Genomic DNA, 18,259 nt, shown 5'->3' with positions numbered 1-18,259 from the left:
GTTGGAAACATGCTCTAGAAAAAAAGGTGGTGCACGCCGCTATAGTGACGCTCAGGCAGGTCTTCGAGACGGCATGTCACGGCACCAAGGGGAGTAATGACACGGTAATGGCCACGGTATCTCGGAAAATGCTACGCGGCATGACCAGTCGTGAGGATGGTGAGACGAACGAGGATCAAGCCGCCGGGTCGAAAAGAGGGAACTGGTGGGGCTGATTCACTGGCGATTTGTGCACGCGTACGAGTTTCAAGAAAATGCGCTGCGCATCTACACGGGTGATCCGAAGTCTTTAGACGGAGGCAGACGCCGATACAATAAGACGAGGCAGCACTAATTGAATGTCAACCGGAATTGAGGGTGTCCGGCAATACACAACTGAAAAAGGGGTCACGTGCATTGTTTCCTGTGCCGCAGTGTTAATGGCAAAAGCTGCTGCCAGGACAAAGTGGTCCCAGTTGGTTTACGACGGAGTTTTGTAGGATGCTAGTAAGTCCGATGCACTGTGGATGGTTCACTGACATTGAAGAATGATTATAGCCAATAAAGCGGAGAGCTCGCTCACACTCATGTGACACGAAGCAGCTCCCACGGTCCGTTACGAGGCGGCATGGTGCTGCTCCATGGTGAAGAACAAGATGACATTCCACAAACAAGACGACATAGGTAGACGATGTATATGGGGCCGGCAATGCTTCCACTGACTTGGAGAAATGGTCGACTGCAACGAGAACATATGTTTCCAGCGCGCGCCTTCGGAAACGGGTCCAAATGGTCTAATCCAAGCAATTCTAAAGATGAACTGCGAGGAGGGGGGGGGGGGGGCAGAAAAGGCTGCATGGTTACTTTTGGCGCCTTCATAGATGGCTCCTGGACGGGCACATCTGGCGCAATACCACGTGAAGCTTGACGTCGGGATACATATAAGGCCACCAAAATAGCTCCAAGACACGAGCGTATGTCTTCCTTCGACTAAGGTGACCTGATGTGGGAGCGTCGTGTAAGCCGCGCAGCACCTGCGTTAGCAAACATTCAGGAACCAGAGCAGCAACCAGACAAGAGGCCCCACTCGGAACCACTTCATGTGGTACAAGACGTCATCCTCCACTCGGTAGACCCGGCACAGCTTCCGGTTGCTTCGCTCATCACTTGAACTGAGGGAGCGGATTGGGGCAGCGATGACTGCTCCGTGGACGTGTGTGCAGACCGCTAGTCGGTCAAGGGCATCATGGAGCTAGGATGGCGAGAAAGAAAATCGGAGTCTTGATGAGCTGCGCGGCGCGATGCACGATAGTGAAATCGTACTACTGAAGTTGCATAGACCAGCGGGCAATCTTTGCATTTATGTGTTTGGTGGACTGAATCCAAGTGAAAGCCTTATTTTCTGTTACAGGAGTGAAGTGGCGCCGGTATAAGTAGGGCCGGAAATTCTCGATAACCCAGACAACGGGGAGACATTCTAGTTCCGAAAAGTGGCGGTGGCGTTCAACATTGAAAGTTGGTGGCGGGCATAATCGAGAACCCTCGGGTCACCAGACTCGTCTTCCTGTAGATGAACTACACCTACGCAATCTTGGCTCGCGTCCGTATGTAAAATAGTTGGGACCAATTCATCGTAATTAGCCGAGGTAGGAGAATGAAGGAGGGCACTCCTGATGCCCTGAAAAGCTCGCTTTTGGGTTGCTGTTCAATTTCAAGCAGCATTTTTCCTCTCTAGGGCGGTCAAAGGTACACTTCACTTAGAAAAGTTCGAGATGAAGCGACAGATGTAGGAACCGAACCCGAGAAAACATTTGAGTTGTTGGGGCTTCGTAAGTCATGAGCGCACGCAGCTTTTCAGGGTGGAGACGAATGCCATGGTAGTTCACGATGTGAACTATGTACGTTGTAGGAATTCAATATTTCCCTCGCCCGCACGAAACGGCGAACACCCTCTCTTTGTCTCGGGGAGCCCTCATTATTCCCCTCCTGGCATCCCTGCCCTGGCGCTGTGGAGGAGAGGGCGGGGGTGAGAGAACGGCCCCTCCTTCCCCTACCCTCTCATCTCAGCGGACAGCACCCAGAAAGAGAGACGACGCCGCGTCGCCGTAGCGCGCGGAGGCTGCTATGACACCGAGGAAGAACATTGGGCGTTCCCAATAAACAGCTTGGCCCGCTGGCTATGTTTGCCTCGGTGTGACGTTCTTCAAGGCCACGCGTGCGGTTAGAGCTAGCGGTGTGGCCTCGGTTCTCAAAGCGGAGCCGGAGCCCCGTGAGAACCCCACAAAACGGTGCACCAACGTGGGGCCCCACTAGCAGTCCAGTTGGGGAGGCTAGCTGACGAAGAATGGAAGATAAATACATACAGATCAATGTACGGAATGCAGACATTTCATAACAAGCTATCTATGATACTGAACGAATTATAACATGACCAAATATCCCTCGAAAAAATCTCTTTCAAAGACTTGAAAGGACATTTTATGATCTCACACTTATTTTCTTAGTGTTTTCTGTTTCCTACTGGCTTCGTGTTCAAGTGATGGCAGTGCATAACGTTTTCTTTCTTACTTGTCAATTTCATTTTTGTATCAGGTCTTCTGTAGTTTTGCGTAGTGGTTTTGTTATTGTTGATGCGTGGCTTTAATTTTGTATATTGCTTGATGTGCTATGCAGTTTACCACTGTTTTGATAAGTTTTATTTTCTCATGCTTCAAGTTTATTATGCTTCATGCTTGATGTTATTCATGCTTCAGTGCTTATCAATATGACTTTAGATTTCTTCTGTGGCCTTCTGTTTTTGGCGACGCTGTGAAATGACCAGTGTACAAGGGGGCCTGCGGCCACGTCAAGCTGTCTTTGACAGCTTTTTCTGGGGGCCTCCTGCATCTTGTGTATTCTACTTGATGCAAATAAACATTATTATTATTATTATTATTAAAAAAAAGAATGGTGGAATTCCACGCAGTAAGTGGTCGGAAGTCGGCTGGGCAATCCTAGCCGGTATGCGAAGCCTAGCCCGATGGCAGGGGCTTCCAACCGCTATTGCGATACGCCTCGAGTGAAATCGCAGGTCTGGTCTGCCGAACGAGTCATTCTCAAAAGATCCTCTACTCGTCAAGCTGCTGCCAGTTGCCTACTCTACCCCCTTGCAACCGCTCGTGAAGTGCGCCCATAAGTGCCTATTTGCCTACCTCCGCCCAGAACCGCCGATGCCGTAAGTCCGTTTTGCCCGTTGGCTCAAAGCCGCGCTGTCTGTACGGCGGATAATGCGAGTGAGAGCGCTGCCGAAGCGCGCCGAGCACAGGTTCAAAGTTCACCGGCTCAAGAGAGTCGAGAGCCAAGTTTACTGGAGTGGCATCGCATAAATATGCGGTGAGGTCACTCGCATTCGGCAGCTCACTTCACGAGCAGCCAGATGCCGTTCGGAAAGGGAGCGTAAATTATAGTCGCCTGTGCGATGTCACTAGGAGCCGTAGTACACCAAATTTGCAGAAGGAGGTCGCAGCGGGGAGCGCCCTATTGCGGAAACTTCAAAAGCACGTGCCTCTCGTAAGAGTGGGGACACCCACTTGAGCTTGCGTTCAGCAGTTAAGAGCTGTCAGGGGTTAGTATATTTTTTTATTTCGTCGTAAGAAGCTCGCAAGTCTTATTGAAGAGACAATTCAGGCCAAATTGCGCTGTGAAGCCACTTGTACTCTGGTTGGCGTTAGTTAACTCTAGTGTAGCTGGTATTGCTACGAGTGAGTTGGAGGCTTCCTGCTGGTCTTTGATTAAGTTTTGCTACAATACGTGCTGGGCAATGACGCCTCAAACGTGGGCAGAAAAGCCGTTATTCGCAATGGAGCGAGCGCCGATATCGGAATGTAGAGCCGCTCTAGGGTGAATATGCGCAATCGCATAACTACCGGAATGTGCACTGGCACGCCATTTCCTTAGCTCTGTGCATGAACGCAAAAGTCGGGACCAATGCCAACGACTACGCAAATAATTGCGTGAGATAGATAGATGGACTTATCGAAAGGAAAAGGCAGAGAGGTTGGCCCGAATAATTCAAATCTGGCCTGCTACTCTGCACTGGGGAAGGGGAAGGAGAGAAGAACGAAGGTCCCGATTAGTGACGATGTGGGAGAAGGCATATGAAATATATACACAGACACAGCAACTTGCTTTACAAGCGCGAATCAAGTCCGCTGGCGTTCAAATAACGGCAAAGAGCACGCACTGCCTGGACGCCCTTCCCCTTGTCCAGCCAAGCGCCTAGCAGCAGTTCCTCCGACAGAGGCCTCTTGTCTACACGCTTCAAGGAAGCAGCTAGCACATTTCTTTCATTTGCATACTCTGGGCACACCAATAACACATGGTCCACAGTCTCTGGGATGCCACAAGTTGAACATTCCGGTGAGTCCATCTCTCCAATTAAATGTAAGTACTTGCGCGTGAAAGCCACGTTTAAACGAAGTCTATGTATCAAGCATGCCTGATGACGCGGAATATCACGCGGTACATTAAATTTAAATGTTCGATCGAGCCTTCTTAGGCGGATGTGTCGGGCGTCTGGTTGAGCCCAGTAAGCCGCTGTAGCAATATTCATACAACTCTTTAGAAGACACATCGTATCCGCTCTTGAAAAAGGCACAGCTGTTTGGAAGCCATTGATGAGTGCGCTTTTCGCTTCAACATCGGCCTGCTCGTTCCCATGTAGGCAGCAGTGGGCAGCGATCCATTGAAACATTATCATGTGGCCTTGCACCTGGGCAGATGTGATGAGCTCCATAATGTTTAGTGCCAGGGACTGATAGGCAGTGTGGCGTAAGAAGTTTTCCAAAATTTGTAATGCAGTCTTCGAGTCCGTGAATATACACCATTTTTGAGGTGCTTCCCCACATATATAGCGAATAGATTCTCGAATGGCTACAAGTTCGGCAGCGGTTGATGTAGAGGTATGTCCCAAAAGGAAATGCAGAGTCGTTTCCTGAGCTGGTATGACCACAGCTGCAGCGGATGCCTGTGCTGACACAGATCCATCGGTGTATACGTGAATATAATTGGGATATTCTGACCAGATGCGTGCCAGAGTAAGTTGTTGAGTCCACTAATTGGTACCATTGATTTCTTTAGTATTCCGGGAACACGAAGGTGCACCAAGGTTTATCCATCGTCCATGGTGGTTGGATGGGACGATATGGGAGGGCATATTCTGTCGGTACTTGCGACTGATGGCAGCGGAGTGCACTTGTAAAACTGCAGTCCGGCCTCTCATCCAGAACCTTGCTGAGTGGGTGAAAACGGTGTCTTGTAAGTGCTCGTAAATATACTTGAAGTGGTTCGTGTGACAAGTATATGGATATTGGGCGAGCGTGTGCCTCTTCAATTGTGCCTTTGTTAGAGGTGCATCTGGGCAGTCCAAGGCATATTTTCAGTGCCTGCGCTTGCACGCTCTCTAAAGTCCGCAAGCAGGAAATGCTCATACTAGAGAGTACTGGGAGACTGTACCGGATGTAGCCAACAAACAGAGCCTCGTAAAGCCGTATTAAGGAGCGCTCAGTTGGACCCCATTTGATGCCAGCTATGTAACGAAGTACATGGCAAAAATTAATTAGCCTTTTCTTCACCATAGCAATATGTTTCGACCAAGATAGTCGGTGGTCAAAAAATAACTCCCAAGAATCTGTGCCTGGAGACGTATGGTATTTCGACTCCATGAAGGGTAATCGGGTAGCGGCTGACACATTTTCCCGTAAACGCGATCACTGCACACTTTTCTGCCGCTAAAGATAAACCTTGACGCCGTAAGTACATCGATACTGATGACACAGCTCGTTGCAGCCTCGCACGTAGTTGTGGGCGCGTCAAACCAGAGGCCCAGATGCAGATGTCAGCATATGCACTTATGTGGATGCTAGTTGGCAGTTCACTCACCAAGTCAATTAGCGCAACGTTAAATAAAGTTGGGCTGAGAACTCCTCCCTGTGGAACTCCACGACCGACCTGAAAGCGGGTAGTATCTCCTTCAGGCGTAGTCATGTAAACAGAGCGGCCGCTGAGATAGCTTACAATCCACAAGTACAGCCGGCCACCAAATCCCACGTCGTCAAGTCCATCAAGAATAGCTTCATGGAGGACGTTGTCGTAAGCTCCCTTTATATCTAAAAATGCAGCAGCTACTAGTCGACGGTGACGCTTTTCGTGTTCTACTGCCGCCACAAGATTATGGCCAATGCCAATGGGAAGGCGAGCTGCAGCCGCGGTAAGAACATTGCAATTCCGATGGCTGGCTATACTTACGCCCTCAGCGACGTGAACGCGATATCGCGACGAGTCGTGCGCCCAGATAGCTGCGACCATTAAAGGTTGCTGAGATTATTTCGCGGCTGCAAGCTCAGCGGCCCGCGGTCGGGCGGAGCGGTGGACCCATGCCAACAGTACTTCCTTTGAAAGTAACTGTAGAAGCGGACCCTGCATGCACATAACAGCGCGTAGGCAAGTGATCCCGAGAGCGGTCTCTACGGGCACAGCTGCCAAAACCCGAAGCCAGCGCAGTCGCTGCGACAACGGGAAAAATGCCGCGCAAGTGCAATCACTCAAGCAGCGGCTCTGTAGCACCCACAGCCAGCGAAATCGCTGTAAAGATTGTCAAATGCTGCGCATGTGAGATCATGCGCACAGCTACTCCGTGGGGATCGCTACAACACCCTCAGTCAGCGCGATCACTGAAAGAAGGAGGAGTGCTCCGAGCGTGGAGATCGCGCACGGCACAGCAGCGCCGGCGGCTGTCTGTGCAGCTTGAGCTGACGACGGACAAATTCCCAAACGCCAGAAGCGTGGGTTCGTGCGCGACTGGCTATAAGGGAAGGCAGTCCTTTCCGCGATGATACAGTGCGGAAGGTAGGCGCAATCGCCTAATGTCAACCGTAAGGGCACGAGCGGCCTCGTGTGAAGTTATCCGGCACATGTCGATACACAAGCCGGCAGAGTTCCTGTACGGGAAGCCTGTGCTGAGCACGTTCAGAGGGACCTAGCCCGCCGACTGGCCTTGTTTATGAGACCGCCACTCCGGGCGCATGGGCCACTCTGCCTGCATTCAGGCGGCGGGGAGCGGCGAATGTGATGTTTAGTCTACCAGCCCAATGGCTGCGAAGAACCTGGCCCGTGTAGATACGCAGGCCGGAGTGGTTGCTGCACACGGAGCTCTGCAAGACGCCTGGTGCATGGAGGGACGGAACCTTCATCCCTGATTTACGACCTGCGAGGAGTCGGCGCGGTCGTAGGCGATCAGCGCACTGCGGGCATGCCGGCGGCCCGCGAACGGGTGGCCGGTCAGCGGACTTCGCCTCCTCTTCTTCCCCGCGACTGCAGCGGCGGGGATTTCTGCGGCCTGCACGCGGAGCCAGCCCGACGCGGGGGCGGCCATCCCTGCTTTGGCCGCCTGTCCTGCGGCGTGGACCTGCTGCGCTTCTCCAGCGCGAAAGGTTTGTGAAGAAAGACAATGAATCATCGAACAGCCTGGAAACTTGGCGGCCCTTGTTTCACACACAGGAAAAAAGGAAGACCCCTGCATAGGAAAAAAGCACGGTGGAAACCAAGAGTTGTGTCAGTGTTGTGCTGTGTTGTGCTAGAGTGTGTGTGTTTGTGAGTTGCGGCAGCGCTGAAGTCAAGGATGTGCGTATGAAACTTCGCGCTGAGCGATGAACTTCCAGCAAATAAGGGCTGAGTTGCCTTTACACTGAAAGTACGACGTCACCTGGATGCAATCAAGTGGTGTCACAACTGATACCAAGAGGGGTGGTGCTCTGGTCACGGTTAATATAACTTCAACCCCTGAACATCGTTACAGGGTTCCAGAAGCAAGGGATGCGATAGGCTACAGCAAACCAATCCAGGTGGTGACACAGTACATACTCGTACACGAACCAAGTGATTGATGTTGAGTTGTGTACTATGGCCACTCAGCCGACGAATCAAAACAGTCTGTTGTAGGGCGCTTAGCAGAAGAATGCTCAAAAGAACTTAGAACATAGGCTACGGTGTGATTCGAGTCTGTGCTGCACGCCCCTTATTATCCATCTTGTTCTGCAGTTTTGGTGCTCTTCGGGATACATCTCACCTCAGGACGCGGAGCGTGTTGCAGACTCACGCTGGAGTCAGCAAGCAGAAGTAAGAGGAGGAAGAAGTGGTTTGACGGACTAGAAGAGGTGCGATAGAGACAGAGCGCTATGTTGGCACATTGAAAATTGTTATAGCATGGTGTTGTATCGCGAGTAGGACGGTCGCTATGTATTGTGTTGGCTGACCGCGTTCGTCATGTCTGCGCATGCGCTGGCAGCTCACGCAGGTACAAAACGGTGCGCGTTATTTATGTACAGATTTGCTGATTTGAGGCTGCGACCTTGCACCTCTGAATAAAACCTCCTGTTCCTGTTGGCCTGGCGACGAGGATGGGATGATTGGCCAGGCTACTAGGATGACCAACACCGTCGGAAAGCTAGCAGAGTTCCAGCCGGACAGCGGCGACTTCGAAGTGTACCTGGAACGCTTCGAGTTATTCGCTGCGGTCAAGGACGCTACCGATGACAAGAAACTGCAAGTTTTCTTAACGGCTATAGGCGAGAAGGCCTGTGTCCCGCTCCGGAGATTACTGCTGCCACAGACGCCAGCGAAGTCTTCATTCAAGGAAGTAGTAAGTGCGCTTGAGAAGCACTACACGCTCGCCTGTCATCGAACGCTATCGGTTCAACCAGCGCAGGCAGGAAACCCATGAGAAGATCGCGAACTTTATAGTCGAATTGAAGAGGCTAGCGACAGCCTGCGAATTCGGCACGTTTCTGAGCGAGGCTTTGCGGGACCGGCTTGTCGCGGGATTGCGTTCCGAAGCAATACGATGCCGACTGCTAGCACTACCTGACGATGAAATAACATGGGACCGAGCGTGTAGTGTGGCCACAGTCATGGAAGCCGCGAGCCAGGACACTAAAGACACGATTCAATCGTCGAGCAACCAAGAAGCAGCGTCCGACAGCACAGGCGACAGTGAAACAACGGAACGCGCATACCGGAGAAATGGCTATCAAGCAAGGAGCCAGATCAAGCGTTCGTAGGAATGCGTCGCAAGGGACGAGCGCACCTGTCGCCGATGTGGAGGCGAACACTCACCTTGTGTGTTGCCCTTTTGTAAACAAATGCTCTTTCCAATGTAAAAAAAGAGGTCACGTTGCAATAGTGTGCAGATTTAAAGTAGTGCGCTCTGTAGAGTCGGGTGATAACAGTAATGAGCTGCTGACTCTGTGTCACACTAACCAGAAGGCTAGCGCGTCTGCCATTGTTATTGTGGTTACAATAAATGGCAGAGCGATTCAAGTGAAATTAGATACAGGTGCAACTGTATCAATTATGTCGGAAAAAGAGTGGGCGAAACACTTTCCTCATGCCTGTTTAAGACAAGCTAATGGGAAATTGGTCACAAACACAACGGAACGCTTGTGCCTATTGCTGGAGTCATGGATGCCAAAGTGCAGTATCAAGATCAATGATTTAATCTGCCGCTAGTTATTGCAAGATAAAGGGAGGCACGAGAATGCCCACGTGGTTAGGTCGAGAATGGCTTTCCAAACTTAAGCTGGCACGAGATAATGCCAGACCAGGTAAAGCCAGACCAGTTCCCTACACTTTACGCGAGCAAGGCGAGCATGGATTGGCGAATTTAGAGAACGCTGATGTCATCTATTGAGTCAGGCATAGTAGTTAGGCAACGCCCCTCGTCATGGTTCCTAAAAAAAACAGCAGAAAGCTGCGTCTTTGTGGTGATTACCGGGTCATCGTAAATCCGGTAATTGAGGCTGAATATTAACCCTTGCCGCTTCCCGAATACTTTTTTGCAGCCTTGCCAGGCGGAACAGTGTTTTCCGTTCTTGACCTGTCGAAGGCGTACCTGTAACCCGAGCTAGATGAGCAAGCTCAAGAATTGTTGACTATTAACGCGCACGTGGGCATTTTTAGGTTTCGTCGCTTGCCATATGTCGTACCTTGTTCACTGGCAACGTTCCAAGCCGTCATGGAAGAAATACTTGATGGTATGCCGGGGACGGCCTGCTACTTGGATGACACAATCATCACAGGCTAGAACTATAGGCAGGCTTATGAAACAGTGGAACGGGTCCTACAGCGTCTGAGTGAACACGGTGTACGTGTGAATGAGAAAAAGTGTGCTTTGTTTCAGCAACGCATAACGTACTTGGGACATGAAATTGATAAGGATGGCCTTCATCCGACGCCGGAAAAGGTGGTGGCCATAAAGAAGCCCCCCTACAGACCAACGTGACCCAGTTGAAAGCTTTTTTGTGCACGATAAGCTTTTATGACAAATTTCTGCCAAATTTGGCACCTGTTCTTGAACCACTTCAAGACTTGCTCCGCAAAGAAAGCAAATGGCCCTGGTCGCGTCAGTGTGACAAGGCTTTCACATTAGCAAAAAACATGTCTGATAAAAGTGTCTTGACGCTTTATAATGTGAACAAGAAATTCAGATGACATGTGATGCCCCCGAGTACAGACTCTGCACAGTATTGTCGCATGTCGAAAAAGGCAATGAAAAACCCATAGCTTTTGTATCTCGGTCATTGTCGTCATCTGAAAGGAAGTACGGATAAATTGAAAAAGAAGCCCTAAGCAGTGTGTTCGCTGTGAAAAAATTTCACAAGTACTTATACGGACGGGTGTTTAACATTTTGACTAACCATCAGCCACTCACTATTCTGTTTGATCCGAAAAGGCAGGGCAGCGCGGTAGCCACTGCAAGAGTGCATTGGTGGCTCGAATCCTTGGTGAACTATCGCTACCAGATTAAGCATAAGCCGGGATCTGCTATAAGTCATGCGGATGCATCGTATCGCTTGCCACTACCAGACTCAGGGGACCAGTGTGAGGAAATCTTTTATTTTTCGTCTCTGAATGAGTTGCCTGTGCCGGCAAAGCATGTGGAACGCGAAACTGAGCGAGATAAACTGCTGAGTGCAGTTCGGGACATGATATGGCATGGCTGACCTAGAACTGTGTCTGGTCTGGCATTATCTCGTGCCAGCTTAAGTTTTGAAAGCCATTCTCGACCTAACAGCGTGGGCATTCTCGTGCCCTCCCTTTCTCTTGCAATAACTAGCGGCAGATGAAATAATTGATCTTGATACTGCACTTTGGCATGGCTGACTAGAAACCATTTTTCATTTGCCGATTTGAGCTCACTATAGACAATGGATGCCTGGCATGGACAAACAGAGTGGTCATTCCCGGGTCGCTCCGGAAGAAGGTACTGCATGTATTGCATGAACAACATCCGGGCATAACCAGAATGAAAGCTGTAGCAAGATCCATGGTGTGGTGGCCTGGCATTGATCATGCCCTCGAGCAATGTGTGCGGAATCGTCAGATATGCCACTCTGTTCTCCCCTCCGCACCGCCCGTACATTTGGCCTCCTGGCAACTGTGTCAAAACCGATGGGAGCGTGTACATTTGAATTTCGCGGAAGAAAAAGGGAAATTGTTCCTTGTCGCGATTGATGCATACTCCAAATGCTTAGAAAGGAACGTTATGACAGTGAAAACCGCTGTCAAAACGGTTGAGTGTGCTGGTTCCTGGTTTGCTTCACATGGGTTGCCGGTAGAAGTAGTATACGATAACGGTCCGCAGTTTCGAGCAGCTGAATTCCGAGAACTTCTTAAAGCAAAAGGAGTTAAGCATACGCTCACGCCACCCTACCACCCACAATCTAATGGAGAGGCAGAGCGTGGAGTGCAAGCAGTCAAGGAGGTACTGCTTAAGCAGCTGCTGGAAGGTGAGGAAAAAGGCACTTCTAGGTCGCTGCAGCACAGAATTGATAACTTCGTTTTCTCTTATAGAACTACACCACATACTTTCACGGCAAGAACACCCGCCGAATTACTGCTGCGAAGGAAACTGCGGACTCGCTTGTCGTTACTAAAACCGAGCACTATCGATACAATGAGTACGAAGGCTCACAAAGTAAAAACGTCTGCTGATAAACGCAGAGGTGTGCAGATGTTGCTTGCTGTTGGTGATCGTGTGTGGGCTCGCTCGGAGCGTGATTACGTGGTGAAATGGTAGCCTGGACGAATTACGCGAGTGAAATCGCCGACAACATATTTGGTATGTATATGAGAAACAAAGTGCGGTTCGTGCACGCTGACCACTCGCGACGATCCTGCATAATGTAGAGGGCAAGATCAGTTCCTGTGGTGGAACTGCCACATGCATCAGACGTAGGGTTTCATTCATCCATTGAACCAACCCCGTCACCATTGGCAGCACAGCAAACAAGCGGCGGCCAACCGGTGCAACTGCGAAGGAGCACCAGACAGCGACGGCCGCCGGATCGTTTACAATTGTAAAAGGAAGGGAATGTTAGAGTGTGGTGTTCTATCGCGAGTAGGACGCTCGCTATGTATTGGGTTGGCTGATCGCGTTCGTCATTTCTGCACATGCACTGGCAGCTCACGCAGGTATAAGACGGCGCGCGTTCTCTTTGTACAGAGTTGTTGATTTGAGGCTGCGAGCTTGCATCTCGGAATAAAACCTCCTGTGCCTGCTGGTCTGGCGTCTGGATACAAGAATCGTGTAGACAGCCGGGGATTAAAAATAGTCACAGGCGGCCTTGGTGTTCGCCCTCCTTCCATAAACGTGCTGTGCAGCCGACCGCGCTCCCAAGCTACAACAGCCGGGCGTAGAATGATGTCAGAAGCCAAAGCCATCACGAATAGATCAGGTAGCTGAACATGGCAGCGGGATTTTGAGGCGATATCACCAGGTAAACGGATGCATGCCGCGTTGTCAAAACCACAGACTGCACAGGCAGATGCTGAAGCCTCTTAACGGCTGCGGCGAGGTCATTGTTTGTCTTCCCGGCTTTTGATTGCGGGCGTACTGCACCCGGGGGTAACCTAAGGTATCATAATGGTCGGTGAGAAGGCCCGACAACACTGAGTAAGTGCCTAGCTCGTTGGGCAGCACGTTTTGCAGGAGCTCGGCCGCACGTCCTCTCAGTTTGGCGATGAGCTTGCTCGACTTCGCTTTCTCGTCACAGCCTCTTGCCTCCGCAAACTGTCTGGCCTGATGCGATAAGCATCCTACGATACATTTCTGTCATATGTATGTAGATCTACAAGCTCCAATGAATACCACTGTGAAGAAGTGCCCGCGCCAAGTTCACGATTGACAGCTACGACCACAGGCCCAACGACATCGGCGTCGGAGACAGCATCAGCGGTGACTTCCAAAGGCAACGAACCTACTGTGTTCAGGCCTGCCGCCAGAGTGAGCTGACGTACGTCGCGCCGAATAGCGTCCACCGCCGCAACCTGGGCAGCCAGTCCGGCCTCGCATGCGTCCAGCCGCTGGCCGAATAAATCGGGGAGGTGAGCACAGGCGTCCCACTGTGCGGAAGGACCAAGCCCCTCCGAGTGACTAGGCCTAGCGGCACCAGCCGCTGCATCTTCGGCTTCATCAGTCAGCAATACTCTTGTACTGTAGTCCGTCACGTCGGGAGCCACACAGCGGGAGCGGGTATTTGGCACCATCCCACCGCTGCCACCAAAATGTTACGTGGTAGGATCACACTACGGAGACAGACACAGTCACAGATAGAGACACAGTCCCTCGCACACCGCCGGTTCCATCATTCTCTTCTCCATGCCCTCCCTCCCATGCGCTTGCCCCGCGCTTCATCCACTTCACGCTGTAACAACATATAACAAAGATTGCCGCGAAGACCACATATCGTTTTTCGTTTAGAAAGAGAATGGCGTTTTATGCTCCGAAGTTCCTGCGAGAGCCTTCGTACCTTGTGTCCCAGGCATATGCTCATGTGTTAAGCACACAAAACCTTAAGACACATTTCAGCCCTTAGTTTTCAACAAAACGACTGCATACACTGGAAAGTATTCCTAGAAACAGCCTTTGAAAGCCTACCGACAATCTGATCGTTGCCATGTTATTCACCTTGAGTCTAGTTTTTATCAATTCAGCCTTCTGTACGACAAATGCGACCAATCGAAAGTGAAGCACCTGTTCAAGCAGAGTTTGAAGTGGTGAGAAGAACCGACCATATTCGTGCGCTTTCTATCACGCTTATCAGACCAGATTCTATCAAGCACCGCAATACAACATTCCATTGGTACATACGGGAGTGAGAGCAGCCTGCTTCGAATAGTGTGAGAGAGGTCGACTTACAGTGCGAAGATCGGCAGCATGGCAAGCAAGAAGCAGCAGCTTGAAGAACCGTGAAGACGAAGGTACATTCCCATCTCTCCTAGCTCCCTAATTACCCAAACAGCGGCCGAGAGCCATCCCTTTATTCAAATAAAGGTTTAATTCATTCATTATCGGGGCTGAAAACTAACCCCGGAAAATAAAAAAAAAATTACTACGTGATAACATTGTCTTCTGCGACCCAAGAAGAGCGCTCTGAAAACAAAACCAGCTAAACTCTACAGTGCTGCCCCGGCAAAGGTTTGCGTTTGCATTGTTGGAAAAATATACAGCGGCAACTGTTTACTCTTTGGCTGGCTCCGTTCATTTAATAATAAAAAGGGAAGGCAAAAGAGTATTACTACCTCTACAAATCGTTACGTTGTGTGGTCAACATGGCTCACAACATATCAGCTTGTGAGTTTTCATTGCTATTATTAAAAAAAGTTTATCTTAGCAGTCTTTTCTAATCAACTTAGCAGAACAATAGCATTACACCTTATTATACTAATCCGCATGGCATATAAATTGTTTTACCTACCTGGAAAAGTATGTCACTTTAAAATTTCGTAATATATAACTGTGGCACCTTGCATTTACCACGTATTTCTGCAGTCGCGATACACTCAGAAAAATGAGCAACCTTGACCACAATGACAGGGCGGGGAAAAGTTAAGCACTCACTGTATCAAGGGGACGACCTCCGGTTTTCTAGGCAGAGGAGGGTCGGGCACTGCTAAGGGACCCGTCAACGAAGCGCAGAGACTCTGGGTGGTCACGGAAGCAGCCGGGCCAGTTTGGGAGGCATCCCAGTCAGGGTCGGGCTGCAGGGAAACACAGTCACCGAGTGATTATTGCATCATAGTTTGACAGGGCAGGAACACATGACAACGCGAACACGTCGCCGTCCCGCGATTTTAAATTACGAATCAGCGTCAACGTCAACAGCAGCCACGATAAACTCTTGGGGCTAAGCGCAAAATGTTGCCTTGCTCATCGCCTTGGATGTAGTATGAGAACAAAACGAATGATGGAGGAAGAAAATAAAATTTCGAGAGCGCAGCGGAATCTGCTCTGGAGGAATGTGAAAGGCAAATCTTTGCTGCGCACGGTACATCGTGCGCCCCTTGTGTAGCTTTTGCTAGCAAGGCCAGGGCTAGTGCTGCGCACTGCAAAATCTCTCTCCTTGTCCCGATTATCGGTTGCAGTCTGCGGCTGCATTTTAAAGGAGTCAAAAGGAAGAGGCGCCCGTGCACCGCGGAACGTCAGAGCACGTTAAAGACTCCCAGATGGTCGAAATTACGCCTCGGCATTCCACTACGGTATCCAACCTTCCTCCCTTCCCTTACGGTGCCGTTCAGAAGTCCATAGAATGTGTGACATGTACTGCGCCTTTCCTTTCCTGACAACCGATTATTGGGCAAGAAGCAGATCCACTTTTGATCGTTGTGTCGCAACGTCCAATAGACGTCGACGTTAGTCGTATGCCTAATGCCGATGTATGTTTGAATTTACTTCTCATATTTGGCTCTAATTTATTAACTAATGATCCTATCGAAATAGCTTTTTCTGCAGCACGCTCTATCGACCACAACCATTCGTTTGATTTGAACTTTTCTGAGAACGAGACAACGGCTGCAGACACAATTTGCGGACACGACCTTGCCGACATATCCTAGAAGGGCCATCGCCTTAAAAATCACGGCTTAAAAAGACTCCTTCAGCACACCTAGCCCGAAGAATAGGTGGCAGGATGCGTTCTGTGACAGTGTGATACTGACAGGAAGAAGTTATCCCCGTATTTGTGTTCTCTGATCAACGTCAGAAACCCCATTACGACGACAGCAGGGTAAACACCTTACCATATCCCTGCGATTACCCCGTCTTGCACCAGCCGAATCGCTTTGATCCGTCCCGGCAATCTTGTTCTCATCAAGTACTGTTCTGCGACCACCTGCTACGGTTTCCTCCTGGAATCAATTCTTTTAATATTTTCGATTACATGCATTCACATTATATGCCACTATAGGCGATGATATCGCCCTCTTCAATATGCTTCGGGTAAAAATATCTTCAATTCGCGTTTTGTTCATCCACTCACTCTGCCCTCTACCCATATCATGTACGTTACACTAATCGCTTCCATTGCTCTCTGCGTTCAGTTCAGTTCAGTTCAGTCGCTCAGTCGTGTCCGACTCTTCGTGACCCTATGGACCATGTCACGCCACGCTTTCCGGTCTCTCACTATCTTCTTAACATCACATAACTTCATCTGCAGTGCCTCGAGGATGCCATCTAACCATCGCGTTCGCTGCCTACCCCTTCTCCGGCGACCCTCAACCTTTCCCAACATCAAATCTTTCTCCAGCGACTCCTCTCTTCTCATCAGATGACCAAAGTAGCTGAGCTTTAACTTTAGAATTTGACCCTCTAATGAGCAGTCAAGGTTTATGGTCGACAATATTGACTGATTTGATCTTCTGGCAATCCAAGGAACTCTCAAGAGTCTTCGCCAGCACCACAATACAAACGTGTCTATTCTTCGGCGGTCAGCCTTTTTCACAGTCCAACTCTGGCATCCATACATCACAACTCTGCGTTAGCCTCCACGTTTCTGCCTCATAAGAAAGTTCGGATAAAACACCGCTTTAATGCCGGCTGTTTGCAAATATCCATTACAGATTGGCGTTTCAAAACCGGACAAGATGCTTCTGTCCAATCTGGGGAGGTTGATTCTAAGGTGAAGTGAACTTTGTTTACGTAATTGAATACAACGCAGAGGCGATTCATCAACTGAAACGGTGCAATCAAGTTTTGATTTTATTTATATTTCTAGGGCACATGGATAAATCGCCCTGTTAAGGCCGCGAAAATACACCGCGAGCGTAGTTTCTGAAATTTCATAACCTGCGCTTCATGCACGATAGGGAATCTTAAACAAGCGGTTTTGGAAGCCCGTAACGTTTGCCATACCAGGTTTCACATCTATAACCACTTGGAGTGAAATACAGACGCAGATTTTGTTCTTGAAGCGGTAGAACATGCGGTTCGAACTACAATACCACATGCCGGAAAAAGATGTGCGCTGTGCCAAAGCCAGCTAGCACTATTGAACGTTTGCAAATTGCTTCAAAATTAACGGCCCGGTTCTCCAGTGGCAACAGGGCGGCGTAGGTGGTGTCGGCGTAGACAGTGAAAAATACCGGCATGGGCATTTTTTTTTTCGCTGATTGGTTTTCAGAACAGCCACGTGTTTCAAATTTGTGGAGCGAAATTTCGGTGTATCAAAATTGCTTTTTCGGTGACGTATAAAGGAGGCGAGCGTGAAAACGGACCTTTACCAGCGGTATTCATGATGATTGTAGGAGAAATATATATATATATATATATATATATATATATATATATATATTGTTACAGGGGTAGTTCAGCTTGAGCGTTAGCGCAGACGGGAGACAAGGCTTTCACAGAACAGGCCTTTCCTGCAGGCACCAGCAGACACTGCTCGAACGTCGTCGTCTTCTCCCAAAACTACTCAGATTCTTCTTTTTCCTTTCTATGCGTATATCAGCGCATGCATCGCCTAACGTAGCACTATCCCGACGGCTGAAAAGCACCGTCCCTGTGGTTACTAGCGTCCAAACCAGGGTCCGTGTAGTACGGCTTTAGGCGTGCAACATGGACCATCTCGGTGCGTGGTGTAGAGGTATGGCGTGCGGGATGCAAGGGCGCAATTTCGTGTGTCACTTGTCGTAAAATGCGGTAGGGCCCTGTATAACGGGGCAAAAGTTTTTCCGGGAGGCCGACGCGGCGGGTTGGGGTCCAAAGCAGCACGAGAGACTGGCAAGAATACTGGGTGTTGCGATGACAGAGATCATAGCGACGTTTCTGGGAGTGCTGGGAGGCTGCGAGTCGGTTGCGAGAAACAACGCGGGCAGCATCAGCTCGTGCTATGGCGTCAGGAGCATATGAGCTGGCAGTGACAACAGAAAGAAGCAGACTGTCAAAAGGAAGCAGAGGTTCACGGCC

At 49.8% G+C, this 18,259-nt stretch overlaps 1 pseudogene; it reads left to right on the top strand.

Moving 5' to 3' along the window:
* Positions 1-8,440: 8,440 nt before the first annotated feature.
* Positions 8,441-9,074, top strand: LOC146187837 (uncharacterized; annotated as a pseudogene).
* Positions 9,075-18,259: the final 9,185 nt, after the last annotated feature.

This window comes from Amblyomma maculatum, chromosome 5 (assembly GCF_055883805.1).
Source record: "Amblyomma maculatum isolate TAMU_Amacu chromosome 5, ASM5588380v1, whole genome shotgun sequence".
NCBI classification, from domain to species: Eukaryota; Metazoa; Arthropoda; class Arachnida; order Ixodida; family Ixodidae; genus Amblyomma; species Amblyomma maculatum.
Note: the sequence above shows the minus strand (reverse complement) of the source record. Positions and strands in the feature narration are given on the sequence as shown.